The 18,233-nt window shown below is 30.8% G+C and overlaps 1 protein-coding gene and 1 long non-coding RNA gene across 2 annotated transcripts in view; one reads left to right on the plus strand and one right to left on the minus strand.

Moving 5' to 3' along the window:
- Window positions 1–18,233, minus strand: part of LOC130895024 (uncharacterized) — a 721,573-nt gene that overhangs the window by 77,514 nt on the left and 625,826 nt on the right. The gene's annotated exons all lie outside the window — the stretch shown is intronic.
- On the plus strand, window positions 1,038–10,240 carry LOC130895034 (uncharacterized). The gene is made up of 2 exons (XR_009059424.1): window positions 1,038–8,588; window positions 8,773–10,240. It is a non-coding gene; the product is annotated as an uncharacterized LOC130895034 (long non-coding RNA).

Raw genomic sequence — 18,233 nt, forward strand, 5'->3', positions numbered from 1 at the left:
TCATTTTTCCCCCCGTTTTCTGCTGTTTTATAATCAATTTTAGATCCTAGAATATTTTTCAGACCATTTCATTTTAGAACCTTTAATCTTCCTGTAGTCGCGCCAATTTTTTTTCAAGATTAGTGCCCTAGTTGCATAGACCAAGTGGGGTTAAATATAGCTCTATATATATATATATATATATATATATATATATATATATATATATATATATACAGGGTGATTCATTGAGAATGTCCAATCTCTAAAATGTAGATTCTAGACCTCAAAATATGATTATTCTGCTCAACATTTGTTATGAAAATATTGCTAGTTTCCGAGATAGGGGGTGTTTTTTACCCCACCTTTTGTAAGGTGAACCCCTTTTTTGGTCTCTGGGAACTGGACTATACGTTTCCGAGATACGAGGTGTTCAAAGTTTAAATTTAAATTTTGATTTTCGCAATAATTTTTTATGTTTTCACAATTTCTCTTTGAAAATTGGCAATTTTACGTTTTTTGGCATGAGGAATCATAATTTGCACTCTAATTTAACATTGTTAATAGAGGGCGCTAGTTACACTTGTTTGTGTTAATTAAATCAAAGTAAACTTTTTTTGGGCTAAACTTACCACTAAAATAATAAAAAAATATTAAAAAGCGTTAAATTCTACAAAAAAAGCTACTCGTCTTTGAATCGTGTAACTCAATTGGTTATCTAGTTATTTGCTTCTAAAAAGTACAATAAATTTTAATTTTTTCATAAAAAAATTTATTATTTCTTAAATATGTAATTGCCAATTTTCAAAGAGAAATTGTGATAACATAAAAAATTTCGAAAATCAAAATTTAAATTTAAACTTTGAACACCCTGTATCTTGGAAACTAGCAATATTTGCATAAGGCATGTTGAACAGAATCATCATATTTTGAAGTCTAGAATCTACAGTTCAGAGATTGGACATCCTTAATGAATATATATAATATATATAATATATATATAATATATATAATATATATATATATATATATATATATATATATATATATATATATATATATATATATATATATATATATATATATATGTCGTCGACGTAAAACATTATTATCGGAATTTTTAGCTTTGTATACAACTTGACAATCAATTTATGCAATATTCAATCTTTTATTGTTATGGAGGCAATCATATGAAGTACACGTCCCCTTTTGTCTTATTATATGTACTGACAATTACCAGCTTACATTTTTCACCAGTAACAGGGTCAATATCGTTATGATAATGTATACTGGATGTTAATATAACATTTTTTCTCTTCTTTGGTATATATGAAACGATTTTTAAATGCTCGGTGAAGCCAAACATACTTGTGTGGATGGGTCGTTTAGTAGGTTTTTAAAATTTAATTGGCAGTTTTCTTTTATTGTTCCAATTACAGTTACTTGGTGATTCCGAAGTAATTTTTTCACTAAAGGAATAGAGATCAACCAGTTGTCCATCGTCAGATTAATGTATGAACCAGAAAGATGTTTGCACATTCTTAAGACCAAGTATAGGTTTTGTTGGAAAGTTTATATGGCCCTTTGGATTTGGATACTACTTAAACAGCCATGTTTGAAGTATAAAGTACTTTTGCGTCACTAACTGCTAAAATCTTCTGCTCATATTTGCTACACTTCTCTCTAAATACTGGAAGTATCTCATCTATGGTGGTATAGGCTGAACGATCATAACCATTTAGACAATTTTTTACAAATTGATCGAATATTGAACGAATGGGAGCTAGTTTATCAACTTTTGTTTGATCTGAGCTTGTTTCTTTGTCATTAAAACGTATGCAACGTACAGAAATCGGAACCTCTGCACTCATTAGATATGAGAGTCCTGGAAAAGCCCGCATTTCAATGTTGTCTATTTCTTGAAAAATTTGCTTGGAAAGACAATATTTATTCGTACTTTCAACAAAAATTCCAAATCTCCTCAGCGGTCTAACACTTGGTTGTCTATTTTGGCTTTGGTAAGCGGTTTATTATATTATCCTTCCTTCTTCTATCAGTTTTTGGCCGTGTAGAAAATGAGTGAATGTGGGCTCGTTATTTTAATTTACTTTATATTTCAAAATATGAATATAAAAAAGTGGAGAAATTTTATGCTCAACACCTTCTTGATGGATTAAGGTACTAGCCCGTTCAACCTAATTTAGCACGCATCTTAGTATTTACAACATAAAAAGTGATGGTGGGATAGTGGCGCGACTGTTGGAAGGTTTAGGATTTTCCAGAATATTCTGTAACTAATTAGTCATATAGGCTAGCGATGAGCAAATGAAAAAAATATATCGATAAATATCTTATCGATATTTTTAAACAATATCGATTTATGCAGAAAAATAATATCGATATTTTGATTTATCGATATTTTTACTTAAAGGTGCAATTACCTAAAAAATTGTCAAATTAATCGAACGTTAAAAAATTTGAACACACATTTAATTTTTCAGTTTTATTAATTAATTAAGAAAATAAATATTTGAATATTGTTAATAAAATGAAGTTTTTAGTAATATCAGAAAATGATCATGTAAACAGCTGTTAGTAAACTGCATTTTATTCAAACCAGTAATCATCTGGAATAGACATAAAAAGTACTCGCTCTGTAATATGTTCTCCAGTTAATCTGCTGGTAAAATATTATGACTGTACATGGAAAACATAATAAGTATAAAATATTATGAAAATCTTTAAAAAATATCGAATTTGATACTTGAAAATAAATATCGACTATCGATACTTCAAGATAAAAAAAATCGATGATATTTATCGATTATTTTTTGAAAATATATGGATAGATTAATATATCAATATTTTTGCCTTCCTTAATATAGGCAAAGATCAAATTTGATAGAAAAAAAGAATAAGATATTTACACTCGTTAAAATATGAATATATTTCAATTTATTGTGCATTAATAAATTATTTTCTTTTTTATTATCACTTTTGAGTCTATAAATTATTTTGGAATTGAAATTTAAACAGTTGCAAGAACATTCATTGAAGAAGATTACTGTCTAATTCTGTTTCTAGAATATGACAAAAATAAGTTGTAATTCTGAAGCAAACCCTATTAGAATATTAGGATAATATTGATATATAAATTGAATATCATTAAATTTATCAATATCTATAAAACCAGTATAAAATATTTAGATTTAGTTATCAAATATGTAATTAGATCTTTCCCCTTTTAATGTTTATATTATGACAACAGTTTATAAATCCAAAATGCCCTTATCAACTTCTTATAGTTTACCAAATTTTCCAGTTGATAAATAATTTAAAAATGTGTCAACCAGAGCATGAGTTCTTTTACGACAAATCACATGTGGGTTCTCAGAATCCTAAAAGCAGCAATTTTGGCAATTAACAAATCCATTAAGGTGAAAATGTTCTTTGGAGCTTAGGGTGATTTTGCTCGAAAAATATGACCCCCCTTTCAACAAGTCATCTTTACTTGCCTGTCTGTTAGAAATATATTTTTTAATCTTTCTGAAACTCTAAAAAATCTTCTACTTTATTCATGTACTAAATTAATTAGTTAAAATGAAATACAAATTTGGTTTTTAATCCTAATCAGACAAATTTGAAGTTTGTTTTATAGATTAATTACGTTTATAATAACATAATCATACCTCTGATTCAACCAAATTTGGTAACAAGCTAGAAATAATTAACCAATTGGGATTTTGAGTATGTGATCGTGACTGAATCAGTGACAACACTATTTATTCAATAACATTGTATTTATCATAATTGGGTGCCATTTGTTTCCATTTTGATGTAATTATCTTCTGTCAAATATTATTGGCTTTTAAAAAGTAGTATGTATTCAATGCTCAGTGAAGTAATGTTCCTCAAAAGATTTGAAGAAGTAAAACATGTCTTGTTCGATGTAAGGTTAGGTTAGCTTTTTTTCTATGGCTTTATGTCACTATATTTGTTTGTTATGAGCATTTTTTTCTTAATCTTTCATCACGATATATATTCAACTTTACATTAATAGCATTTGTTCCACTTGACAATGTTTTTCAACATAAACTCATCAGAAAATATATCTCCACCTGTACCTTGAGTATAATATTTGTTTTATGCTTTTTTCATTTTAGTATAGAAGTCAGACTATAATATGACAAAAGATAAATATTAATATGCTAGATTTCCCAGAATTATCTGTTTCAATCAGAAGTGTCAGAAGCATCAAAAATAATCTTAATTTTATAATGTGTTTTCCCAGACCCAGCCGATTTATTCATTATTTTTTTCTTGAAAGGTTTTGATGCACAGATACATGGTTTTCTTCCTCTATATCTTTGGTTATAAATGAATTAAAATTTTTGTCTATAAACCCTATCTGAAATTTTTTTAATAGCCTAGAAATGCTGTACACTCATTAGCAGAGGGCTTCGGAAAATAATCCATAATCCATCAAATTATATAAGAACGATTTTTCAGTATTAGTATTAGTATACTATAATTTCTAGATCTGTTAATATATTAAAAATAAGAGTATTTCTTTGGTGTACATTTTTTTCTAACACTGAAAAATGAAGAAGACACGAACTTCTAAAGTAATTAATACAAAATTTAATTTTATCTGGGTAATTAGGGATTATTATGTTACAGTTTCGGTTTTGGATATTTTAAAGAGAGTATTTTTAAACTAATCATAAAAATGTGACGTAATTGCCCTCAATTAGCTTCTAAAAAAGCAATTTCAATCACTTATCCATCTTCATATTGTTTCTGATGTTGAGCGATAACCTTGGAGTTCAAAACGCTCAGAGACGCTTAGGTGGCCGTCTTTGGCTGGTCCAGAATTTTTAAAAAAATTATTGTTGCGTATTTAGTTGGGACCTCAACTACATCACCTTCTTTCGGCATTGAATTCAGTGAAATTTTTCTCAATCCCACTGTTAATGGTCAGGAAATGACGTGCAAAATTTCCTTTGCAACTCAGACACTCTTGTTACAAAGCAAACATACGCATTTATCTTTCATTATTCTCCCTCGGTAAGGGAGACTGAGAAGGGTTGTGACAATTTTTACTTAGAGCAACATATCTCAATAAAGAAACATACCACAATTATAAACGTTATGCCATAATGTAGCCTAATTATAACTCTTTTGAATATAGTCATCAAAGTCAATTAAAATTATATGGTGACTGAGAAAATTCACATAAACTGAAACTACTCCTTCTATCACAACTCTAGTAAGTTGTGACAGGTACCAAGGTTAATTGTGACAGCTATGTACTTAGACTATATTAATTATTTAAAATAATAGTAAGAAACAGTAATATGAAGTATTAAACATTGAAATAACAAGTATCAATTCTTTTATCAGTATTTATGGTTCCATAACGAGATCAATCCAAAATCCTTATCTAATCTTATAAGCAGTTATGACAGATGTATTGCAGCTTGCCTCCAGTGCAATCTTCATGAGACCAGTCTTTACATTCTAGGCACTGAACCCACTTCTCATCTGGTCTGCTAAAGAATTCAAGGCAGCAAAAGCAATAATAAGCATTTTCTGCGTCTTCTTCGGCATATTCTGCACTTTTCTTGTTAGTCTGCCTCTTGGCGTTTGTCGTTTTTCCTTCATTTAAAACACTCTTTTTCATACATTTCAACTTTCTACTGGCTTTTATGGCAGCAATTTCATCCTTAGTAGTTGTGTCTGTAAGATTAGCTGATTTGATCTTGCGTCCATTAGAATTTGTCTATTTTCTTGGTGGTGCTTTCGGCAACGGCTTTACTGATTCTGGCGAGAACACATTAGAAGTGACAAGAGGAGAACGAGCTGTAGAGTGGAGGCAATGGGTTCATTGGTGTTACTGCTTGTCAAATGTGGATTGCTAGATGTCGTGGCTTGAGCCGTGAGTATAACTGGAGAAAGGGCTCTTGTTTCATTATTTTGAACTGTAGCAATAGTATGATTTGGAGTAAGGGGTCTGTTTTCTACATTGACCATAGTTTCTTGAACACTTGACGATTCCTCTGGTTCTGGATTGAGCAAAATACGATCAGTGATTTGACTAGGTAGAAAATCGCCTTCTTCAAAGATATATGTATTTACAGACCATGTTCCAGTTGCAACAAAAACAGCACTGATATTCTGTGCAGTGATCGCCACATCAAATGCTGATTTTTGTTACAGATGGAATATCATAGATACTCATGACTTTGCATTAGATCTCATCTAATTGTAACAAGCTGTATTGATTGCTTTGTTTAGAGGCCCAAATATCGCACGATCTAACCGCTTATGTGTGCAGTGTGGGGGGAAAGTAACAATAAAATCTCATTATCTCTGTAGAAATCTATATTTTTTAAAGCTGTATGTGAAGCATGATTATCTAGAAGCAACAGTGTTCTTGAATATTTTGAAGGCCTCACGTGATTTTTAAAATGTGAAAATATAAACATGGGTGGTATGTAATTGTCTATAGCGTTTCCATCAAAAGTCAGAGTAACCAAGGCTCCTCTTCCACCGATGTCATCACACTGACTTGTTTTTCTCCACGCTGTGTTATTAGTGCCAGACTATTGAATGGTGGTTATTCTTGTCTCATCGACGTTCCAAATATCTTTTTCTTCAAGATTGTATTTGCTTAAAACACTTGTGTAGTAGAAATCAGTCACATTTGTTTTATTAAAGCTTGTTGCGCGACCTATGTTCGTGGCTTATGGTAATCTTATTGATAAATTGTCGTTGCCTAAAAAGTTTGAGCCACACTTCTCCTGCTTTCTCATTTTTTCTCATGATGCCGTATTTTTTTTATTTTTTTGCTAACATAAATGCAATACTTTTTGTTTTTTTTTTTTGTGATTATAAATAGCGTCACTAGCTATGCCTTTATCAGTCTTTCGTGTGTAGTTATTAAGAATTTAAACCATCAAAAGCATTATCAAACCACATGCCCAAAGAAGTTGCTGACAAAAAAGATTGATTTTAATGCCGAAAACATTTACCACAAAAATTAGGTTGGAAGAATTGACACAAACAAACATACATATTATATAAACAAAAAAAAACATTACTAAAATCAATTGAAATAAGCTTACCATAAAATAAATTAAAATAGGAGAGTGACACTATGTCGCAACTTTCGCCAAAAATAGCGACTTGGTCAGAATAATAATTTGTAATTTTAAAACAAGATGCAAAGATAGGAAGACAATGTCACTCTTTGAAACTTCAAAAACCACTCAATATAAGGAAAAATAGCCTAATGTGTGAATTAAATATGTCAGAATATAGAAACAATTTCGATAAAAAAAATTACTTCCGTTTTTTTTACATGCAGACATCATACTCGCACAACCGCTTGCAATGCGCCTCTGGCAATTACTGCGTCAACTAACGCGTCTCTCAAGAAACAATTGCGTGGTGTTGCCAACTCGCTAACGGTCATTGGTTCCGACAAATCATCTTTGTCACACCCCTCCCTCTGTCAGATCTCACCTCGGTCTCCCCTGAGAGAATGATGATGGATGATTTTGAAAAATTTTGATTTGAAAATTTTGAATGCACCTATGTGTTTCCAGTAAATTCTTATTCCTTGATATCATCACTAACCATATATATCAAAGATCTAAACGAGTTTCGTTTTAATTATTGGCGTCTTGGTTTCTTGTTGACACTTTGATTATTCAATGCAACGTTTTAAAGATTTGTAATATCCCATGTAAAAATGTTTACACTTTTCTGCGCATTCACAACATGAAAGACATAAACATAAATTCCAAGAAATCTTTATTGAAAACAAATTGACGAATTTTCTGGGTTCCACAAAATGCAGCAATGATGGTTGACTGTTTGATTAAGTCTTCTATCTCTGCGATATTGGCAGTGGTAACTTCAACTAGCTGTGTTGGAGAACATCTTTCCAACAAAATTTCTTTGAAAGATTTCAAATTTACGATGTCCTTGCCTTCAGTCACTGCTTTATCAGCTGCTCTTGTTGTCCAGCTTATTTTATACTCCATTGTAGTCAAGAATTTGTGCAAATTTTTCATGGTATCGCACAGTAAACGTTTTTGTTTCACCTGTCGCTTTGACCTTATCAAATCTTTCTTTCTTGGCACATTCGAAAACTTTTGTCCTTATCCAAAAAGTCTTGAACATCTTTTTTGACCATCATGAATTTAGCACTGACTTTTAGAAACGCTCTTTTTGTAAGAATCATAATTGAAAAACTTTTTTGATAAACTGAGTTGTTTATGCTTCTTCAAAGGATCTGGTTTTACCATTTTTTTTCATTATATTTCTTCAAATTACTGTTAGCTGTTTAGTAATAACTTCTAATAGAAGAAGCCTCTTCTTTACAATTTCAGGAACTCGGACGTTCTTTAAGAGATACTTTAGCTTCCGGTGAAGTCTGATTATTTTTGTTTTGCCTTTGACATCCCTTACTCTATCTCTCTTTTCTTATTATTTTTGTTCCACTCTTTCCTGTAATCTGGATATTTTTGCATAAAGTCTTCTCCGTTGCAGCCTTCTCCGATTAACTGCCAGATTTCTTAATTCATCATTATTTTGTATAGGTCCTGGGCTAGGAGGTAGTGTCTCATTTAACAGACTTTCGTACTTTCACTGTTTTGTCTCTATATGTTTGACTATTTTTCTCCCAGTTTTTCCTTTTTTGCATAAAATATTCATCTACGTCTTCTGAGTTGCAGTCTTCTCCGATGAACTGCCAGATTTTTAATACATCATTATTTTGCATAGGTCCTGGGCTAGGAGGTAGTGTCTCATTTAACAGACTTTCGTACTTTCACTGTTCTGTGTCTGTATGTTTGACTATGTTTCTTCCAGAGTTTCCTTTTTTGCCTTCTTTATCAGACACTCATTGCAGATAAAGGTTTCACTTAACCTTTTTCTTTTTTTTTCAGGTATTTCTTTCTTTTTGGCGAAGTTTTTCAAGTGTTACTAAATCAGCTTTCATTTTTTTCCTGCGCTTTCGGTCATATTCTTGCTTTTTTAATTTAGCTTCTTCTCTGCTTATCTTCTTCTTGACATTTTTCAACTTACAATAATATTGCAGCAATAAATGTTAGTTAATAAAAGCAAACAAGAAAAAAGGTAGTTAACCCACCCAAATATCATTTCCTCACCGTAAATTTTTATGAGAATGATGGTGAGGATATGATGAAATGGAGAATAATCGTGAAGAACTCGGGACATAACCTTACTTTTAAAACGATTTTTCTGCTTAAGGAAATTGCTCCTGAAAGCCATCTTGTCTGTGCCACTTATAATCAGTTGAAGTACTTACCTTTTGTTTTTTTTTAAAATGTGATGAAATGATGATAAAAAATTGAAATTATCTATAAACTTAATAAAATCTTTTTGCAGCGCACACTCAAACACAATCACAAAAAATATAAATATAAAACAGACACAAGTGTGCTAAATTTTGCTTACTTGCAGACGACCGATTAAAAAATTGCAAAAATACTGAGTTTCAACTATATTAGTTTCACTGAAATAGATGTAAAGATTATCTATGGAGCCCTCTTAACACCATAAAACCAATATAAAGCAACCCACAATACCAAAATAATCAAGAAAAGCTAACACGGGTACATACGAGAAATTTGATTGCTTACCCCACGGCTATTATTCTCACGTACATCAGCTGTTTTCTTAGATTGCTCCATTTCATCAAAGTTTTATATACTTTTATCTATGAATTGATTAGAATAAACTTTTCAATTTCAGATATTATTTTGATTCAAGTAAAATCATTAATGATTCTTCAATTTCATAAATTATTTAAGGTATCATTGTTTCGCTAGAAAAAAATATATTATAGGCTTTTCAAGAAGAGGATATATAAATCGAAAGCAAGGTTTTTTTTGAGTTTTTAAAATGTGGGAAATAATTAATGTGCATCGGATCTAGCTAGACTGTGTTATAATATACGTATATGGTTCCAACCAAAAATCATTTTTCGTTGTTTTTAATATACATTTATTATTAGTACAAATTTTTTATTGTAGAATAAACCGAATATATCCAAAATATAAACTGAAATATCCTATTTTTGTATATTATATCAATCACATAAAAGATATTAACTAAATTGTAGTCGATTTTCGTCTTATTTTCTATTGTTTTTGTTGTATATATTTTTTTGTTTTTATCTATAATATGAAATATTTTAAGTACATGAAATAAATTTACGAAACTAAAATCTTTAATTTTTTCAATTATACAACTTGAGAGGTGAATTTCTCATCTTTATTTCTGTAGTTCGACAAAAAACCAATATAACATAAAATTTTCCCCATAAGGAATATTTTTAAATCATGATTATTTTCCTAAATCATATAATTGTGTGGCGTAGCGCACACAAAAATCGAGATTTTACACTTAAAATTCTTTCATTTTTTCTCGTAAAAAATAGGGTACTTGCATTTTTTAAAAAGTATTTATTTTTTTTCATAAGTTTTTGATATGAAAAAATGTTAGAAAGTAAAACATTTAATTAAAAGTGAAAAAATAATATCTAAATATTTAATTGAAAATCGCAAAAATTTAAAATTTTCAACTGTATGAGAAAACGATTCTCATTGGTTTTCAGTTGTGCCGTCATAGGTTCAATAAAAACTTTGTTACAGTTGTCTGCTTGATGATCACGAGGTTATCGTAGCCCGCAACGTAGCGTGTGCAGTCATAATACATTTCATTTATTAGTTTCCTATAAACATTTTTCTATATATAAGAAAAAAGTGAATAAACAATTTATAGGTTAAGCTCTTACATTAATATATAATTATAATAAACTTAATTACTTTAAAATATTAAAATAAGTTAAATTTGATTCTTACTTACATTTAAATGATCCTGGCAACAAAAAGAATTACATCTCGCAGGATCGTCAAAACGAGTAACATTTACAAAACATTTTTGTTGTATATTCGAATTTCCTGGCATCTTAAAAAACTTTATCAGATGTTTTAGTGGTGAAATTTTTACATACTGTCACAAAACACGATTTATATACCATTTTTCAGATTAATTAAAGTTTAATAATAACGCTCATTGTAGAATAACTGTCGTATTTACTTTGTATCATATGTTCAGTGTTTATTTAATACCTATGACGTCACGCAATATGGCGGCCTTACTGAAATGTTTAAACTACATACAAAATTTTGAATTTGAAAAAAAAACTATGATAAAAGTTGTATATAAACTATCTAAAACTATTTTTTTCTCAAACTATGCAAGTACGCAATTGTAGAAAACATTTTATAATTCTACGAAAATAGTTAAACAGTTTGAAAATTTGTTTATTTACGCGGCAAATTTAATCAAAATAATAATATGAAATTATCAATATACGGAAACAGAGAAAATAATAACATTTCCTATAAAACCCCCCGAAAAACTGATCTCCTTACATTTATTACCCATTCCGCTAATAATATACTTCAGAAGCGCTTAAAAAAATCGCCAATAGGTCCTTTACATTTACAAGGTAACGGCTAGCTCATTAGTTGACTCAAAACAAGCAGTGATGGAGTTAGTATCCAAGGTATTCTCGATGCTAAGCACATTGATTTCTATTTTAATCCTTTTTAATTGACGAAATTCCAAAGAGTAGGAAGATAAAGGCCTTGAAGTCAACCAAAGGAATGATTCGTTGCGTGGAGTCAGCTGGCTGAGACCACGGAATCGCATCACTACTTATCAATGAATGAATAACTATCCTACCCCAACATCTCTTTTGATGATGGCTACAAAGTTTTCCGTGGTCTCCATTTGCCTATTTTGGAATTTCACCGAGGAAATTTAAAATCATTAAAATATAAATTAAAGACTGCTGATTTTGAGCCAACTAGTGAACTTCCCGTCTGAACGGGAACTATTGGCGGGTCTTGTGTTTTTGACGGGCGTAGAAATTTAGATGAATTATTATTATTGGCGTAGGCCGAAGTGGCATCAGAAAGAGGTATATAGACTAGAGTTTCTAGGTTGACGATCATCTCTGGCTATCGTCCTATGGGTCCAAGCATTAACAATAACGTAAATATATATAAAATCAATTACATTGTACATATTGTACAATCAATGTGGGTTGTTATGTGATAAGTCACTAAATTCTTCATTGAAAGTGATAATTTCTTAACGGTAATAGAATGGAAAAAAGAAAACATTAAGAATATAGAAAAATAGTAAATAAAAAGATGAGAAATTACATATTTGAAGAGGAACAAACCAAGTTTGGTATCAGTAATACCAAAATGAAAACCTAACAACTACAAAAACAAGACAAAAAGGCAATATTAAATCCAGCAGAAAAAGAATGCGGTATAACAAAAGTTACGAACAGAGAACACATTGGTGGAAGGAAAGAGTGAAAAGAAGAAACAAAAGAAATGGAAGATTTGCCAATATACAAGAACAATACATAAAATGAAAATCGGAAGTCGAGGAAATTACAAGAGAAGGAAAACAACAATCATGAAATCATGCACTGAGGGGAAAAATGAAGAAAATCTATGAGGAGTGGAAAATGCAAGAAAAAATAGTGATAACCTTACAGAACGTAAAAGTCGAAGATCGACAAATTGTAATAGAAGAAAAAGAAATCATGGGAAGATAGAGATGATATTTCTAACAATTTTTGGAACAAGAAGAATAAATAACAGAAGGTGAAAGTAAACCAGAAACAATATTGGATAACCCAGAGGGACAAGAAAACAAACAATATATAATAGATAACAGATGCGATAAAAATGGTAGGAAACGCACCATGGAAAGATTGCATAACATTGGACATACTAAGTGCAGGAAGTGATTTTAAGATAAAATACCTAAAACCCTATGAAGAATGGGATACAAAGAATAGGGGTGGTACCAGAAGACTGGGACACTGACATATTTTTTCCTATATATAAGAATTGAGACCCAAGGGAATACGGTATTATACTACTAAGCACAGGATCGTCGGTGCTGCAGATTTTCTGCGGTTTCCTTGTAATCTGGTGAACCGGTCTCCAGTCGAATGGCCGACGAATAGGAATAATGCGGCAGCAGCTCTACTCGACCGCCCTCCATTTAAATTAAGAAAAAAATATTAAAACCAAAAAATTTCAAAAAAGAAAAAAAAAATAAAAAAAAACATATTCCCAAATCGAGAAGAGCCGTGAGAGTGCTCTCTTTTCGTTTTCTTCTGGCCAATGGTCGTTCGCTATTCTTCCTTTCCAGCAAATACAGCAAGCACAACCCCACGCAACCTTCACAACCTCAGCCCCGCAGAGAAGCAACTCCTATATCAGGACCAAATCCAACAAATTGTCCTATAAAAAATTTCCTTTATCCTACGTAAAAATTTTCCAACGAATCTCTCTATCTCTCTCTCACTAAGCACAGCTGGAAACTGTATGCAAGAGTAATGGAAAAAGGCTGAAAATTCTTCACAAAAATGATGTCAACGAAAAGATTAATGTCCGTTTGGTTTAAGTACCATTCTTTCATATATAAAAATGTTTTAGACAAAAGCTATAGAGGTTATTAATTCCTACGATATTTATAATAAATATGAATAGTATTAAAATCATAGAAAACGGTTTATTTGCAAAAAAACTGATTTTTTTCTCTCTTGCACATCTAAGGATGTGAACATTTTATAAGACATCTTTTAGAATGCCAGCTTATTTCCTTTCATTCCTAGATAAATGTCTGATATAATACAATTTCTCTTATGATCATTCATTTTACTGTGAATTCTTGAGCATTACAAATTTCATTAAAATTCATCTGAGATGTCGAGATATAGGAACCAAACAAAGTGATTTTTCTATGAATAATTAAGGGTACTTCATATCTTCTCATTATAGTCTATTTTTAACAATGCAAGAGTAATAAAATGATGAAGTATTTGTAGTCCATAGGTGAAGCACTTCTTTTTGCGGAAAGTTAAAATAATTGTACAAGTTATATATACCTCGAGTATTTTCGTCTGAAATAATATTTATATAAATATAATGAATATATCGGGTGTACACTTGTATTTTCACTAAATTAACCTGCTTATAACTTCCAAACATCGGAAGGTAAAAAAGTGGAATTTTTTCTAAAATAATTTTCCTACAAGATATGAAGAACATTGTGTCATGCTAGTTATATAGGTATAAGGGCTTAAATTTTGATTTTTAAACAATCCAATAGAGCTAATTCAGAATCTGAATCATACGATAAACTGCTGCAACCAATATTCACAATGAGTGGCTTGATCATTTCATCAGTTACATTGTCCAACTTCCACATTTTCTCTTCTTCTTTAATCGTATGAATATCTGCCTTTTTCCAGTTTTTAGTCTCCACATTATTCATAGTCTTTAAAAACAACTATTTAACAGCGCTTATTTTAAAAGAATTGTTTTTTCTTGAAACTTCTCCCTTTTTCTGTTCCCATACCTGATCAATCGGATTTAGCTCGCAATGATGTGGTGTTATTCCAAGAATTTCTGCAATTTCATCAATTTCATATTTTTTGAATTTCTGTTTATGAAGGAAACACAAAGAATCCCGGAACCGGGATGTATCCTAATATTCTTTGAAATTAGCCAATTCTGTAAATATTTTTTTAACCACTTGGTTGTGGGCAATGTTTCTAAAAGTATCGGGTGATAACTTGCATTATCCATTACTATTATATATATTTAAAAGATCTATTATTTGTTCGAATCATTCTTTAAAAACATATCCTCAAGGTAGTCAGCGATACAAGTATATTCATAAGTCATTAAACCACATTTTTCAAAATCATTTAGACTGCTGATGTGTACTATTATCAGTCTCCTCCTTTTTCTTGTTGGTGGATTTAAAACAGTAGATAAATTATTTAAAAAAGCATGTCAACGTCTTGTAGCAGTTTCATCTTGTTATTTTCTTGTTATGTTCCTCATTGATCCATGTTTCATCTACTCTAATATATTTCTTTGGTTTCTCATTCCTTAGGTAAGTTCTTCTTCATACTACCAATATCATTTGTTTTTATTTAAATAGACTTTCTGGAATACTTTTCCTAGCAAAAACCTATTTCATTGTAAAATTTTTCTTAGTGTACTTCGACTAAATTCATGGTAATCCTTATCATCTCAACCCGTGGCAATAAGATAGTCTACTATCAGAAATTCTTTTCTAAAAAATGTACTTTCCTTCGAAGCTTTTCTTTCAAATAATTTTCTATTTGAAATTTTGGGTTTCATGTAGTTTTACGTGCTGTTTTAAACCACATTTCTCTTCTTTAATCTCTGTAAATAGTTGATTTTCTAACACCAAGCGTATTACTACTTAATTCCCCTGTGTCATCAACACTTTTATATAAATGTTTGTACATTATTTAAAACAAATGTTTTTTCATTAAATGTTGACGGTCCGATTTATAAGCTTAGGTACATTCATGAAATTCCAGAAAATATAAAGATTATTTTGTAACAATATTTAAAATAACCGTACTAAGGTTTGGAATACTAATTTGGTTTTATTACTCTCTTGTAAATAAAAATAGACTATATTTGAACCATAGTTACACCTAGGCAAAAATATACTTCGATTTACTAAAAGAACAAAGTTTAACTAGCCCTCTATTAGCAAAGTTAATTTAGAATCGAAATTCGTTTCTTACTTTTCTGTACTTTTTTATTAGAGGTTCCGGCTTCTTACAGTTTTTCTCTACTTTAAAAAGTTGAGGCGTTGAGAATGATTCTATTCAGAAAGTTTTCTCTTAACTTCTTACAGCGGCAAGAGATCTTCCCGTTTATTTGTTTTCTCAACATGCATAGTACGTCTGTCAACTTGAAATTTGGATATAATCGCCAATGATTTTCTAATGTTTCATTTTGTCTTTTACATCAAAAGTAACAAATATTGCAAAAAAATTGTAATTTGATGATAAGACATTTTAAGATTGTTGTTAATAACTATTTTTTGAATACATTAAAAATGTTATATCTATTTCAGAACGAGATGAGATTATTATTTAAAACGGGAAGAGTGCAAAAAGAGAAACAGCGAATTTATGTAATCAACTTCATGACGACAACTAACTTCATTATTCATACGTATTAGAACTAGGGCCGCTTACAGTCAAACGGGGTCTCGGTCGGTTCACCCCAGCTTAATTGAATGAAAATTTTGGAAAATTTGATAATTTATAAACTGGGATAAATTAATGTTGGATTCTCATATTAACGAGACAGGGTGGAAAAGTATTAAAACATTTTCAACTTATTTACATTAACTGTAATGTTGAAAACACTATAAACCTGCATAAATATTTTTTTCTACAGCCATATGTATATTATCCAGTTTCTACACAATTTACAGAAGGGAAATGTAGGCCATTTCGATTAACTGGGCGGATTTCATATACATCCTAGCATGTATATGAAATACACAAAACAGCATTTGCATTTAGTACCTGTCAACTCTTCTTTTTCAAATTTCAAATTAACGTCTGCGCCTACGCCTACGGTTCAAACTTCCTCCTCGTCCTCGGGCGATATGGCAATCATATCTACCCTAGATGCACAAACTACTTTTAACAACATTTAGACTGGAAGCAAGACGGGGCAGCGAGGTTTCTTTGTTACGTCAACGGTCGTAGAGTGAAGTATACTAAAAATTAGTTGTGTTTTTATGTTTTTCTTCTCCACTTTTTAAGAAAGTCTACGAGCCTCCTCGGGCAGGATTGGAGCTAGCTCTTCAATCATTGTAAAAAACAAAATATGGCAATTTTGTTAGGACTGAAGCGAAAAAAGTAACAAGTTTGGGTCAGATTAATTTAGTCTAAAACCATGATTCCCAAAGTGGCCTAGGTGAACCACTAGGGGTCTACGAGAGACTCGACGGGGGTCTACGTTGGGCGTGTCAAAAAATGGGTGAACACAATCGTAAGCGGGGGTCCATGCAAATTTATTTGGTTTTGATGGTGAAGAACTGAAATTTTGGCTTGACTTATCCTATAAATATAGGCAGATAATACTTTTAGATGCTCGGCAACTGTTACTTGTAAAAACTTGCATATTCCATATTGAGTTCAACGCGTTCATTCAGTTACGATGTGCAAACTTTCGAAAAGAAAAGTGAATCGATATTAATTATTGCCAGAGTCAGAAAAGTAAGTAACCACGTGCCTATTTGTTATATGAATATAGTTTTATTATATATATAATTTATTTAAAAATTCATTTTAAACAAGAAATGGAAATTAAATGGAAAAAAATCTGCTCTATGAGGCAGGAATATTTATAACATTTTTTTACTACGTACCTACTACACACAAACATTACAAATACATTATACGTATATACAGGGTGATTGATTAAGAATGTCCAATCTCTGAACTGTAAATTCTAGACCTCAAAATATGATGACTCTGCTCAACATGCCTTATGCAAATATTGCTAGTTTCCGAGATACGGTGTGATCAAAGTTCAAATTTAAATTTTGATTTTAGCAATAATTTTTTATGTTTTCACAATTTCTCTTTGAAAACTCACAACTAAAATAATAAGAAAATATTAAAAAGCGTTAAATTCTACAAAAAAAAGTTACTCTTCTTTGATTCGTGTAACTCAATCGGTTATCGAGTTATTTGCTTCTAAAAAGTTGAATAAATTTTAATTTTTTCATAAAAAAATTTTATTATTCCCTAAATATGTTACAATAACAAAAATAAAAAACCTCAAAGCAAATGCTCAAAATGCCCACCATTTACTTCAATACACTTTCGTAAAGATCTCTTAAATCAAATAATCCTTGTCTATTATTTTTAATTACATCCGCGGCTTTTACTATTTTCCGTAACAGTTGTGGAAGGGAAGTAATTATTTTTTTGTAAACTAATGCCTTCATTTACTACCAAATTGAAAAATCCAAAGGATTTAAATCAGGGCCTCTTGGTGGCCAAGCAAACTCACTTCCACGACCAATCCATCAATGCGGAAACTGTTCGTTTAAGTATTGACTAACTTGTAAAGAATAATGTGGTGGTGCTCCGTCGTGCAAAACCCACATATTTTGTCTTAAAGCGAGAGGTATATCCTCTAGTAATTCGTGTAAATGTTCTTGAAGACAATCTAAATAAAGAGACCCATTTAAATTGGTAGGCAGTTCAAAAGGACCTATTAAATACCCACATATTACACCACAACAAATGTTAACCTTAA

Source organism: Diorhabda carinulata, chromosome 6, assembly GCF_026250575.1.
Source record: "Diorhabda carinulata isolate Delta chromosome 6, icDioCari1.1, whole genome shotgun sequence".
Taxonomy (NCBI): Eukaryota; Metazoa; Arthropoda; class Insecta; order Coleoptera; family Chrysomelidae; genus Diorhabda; species Diorhabda carinulata.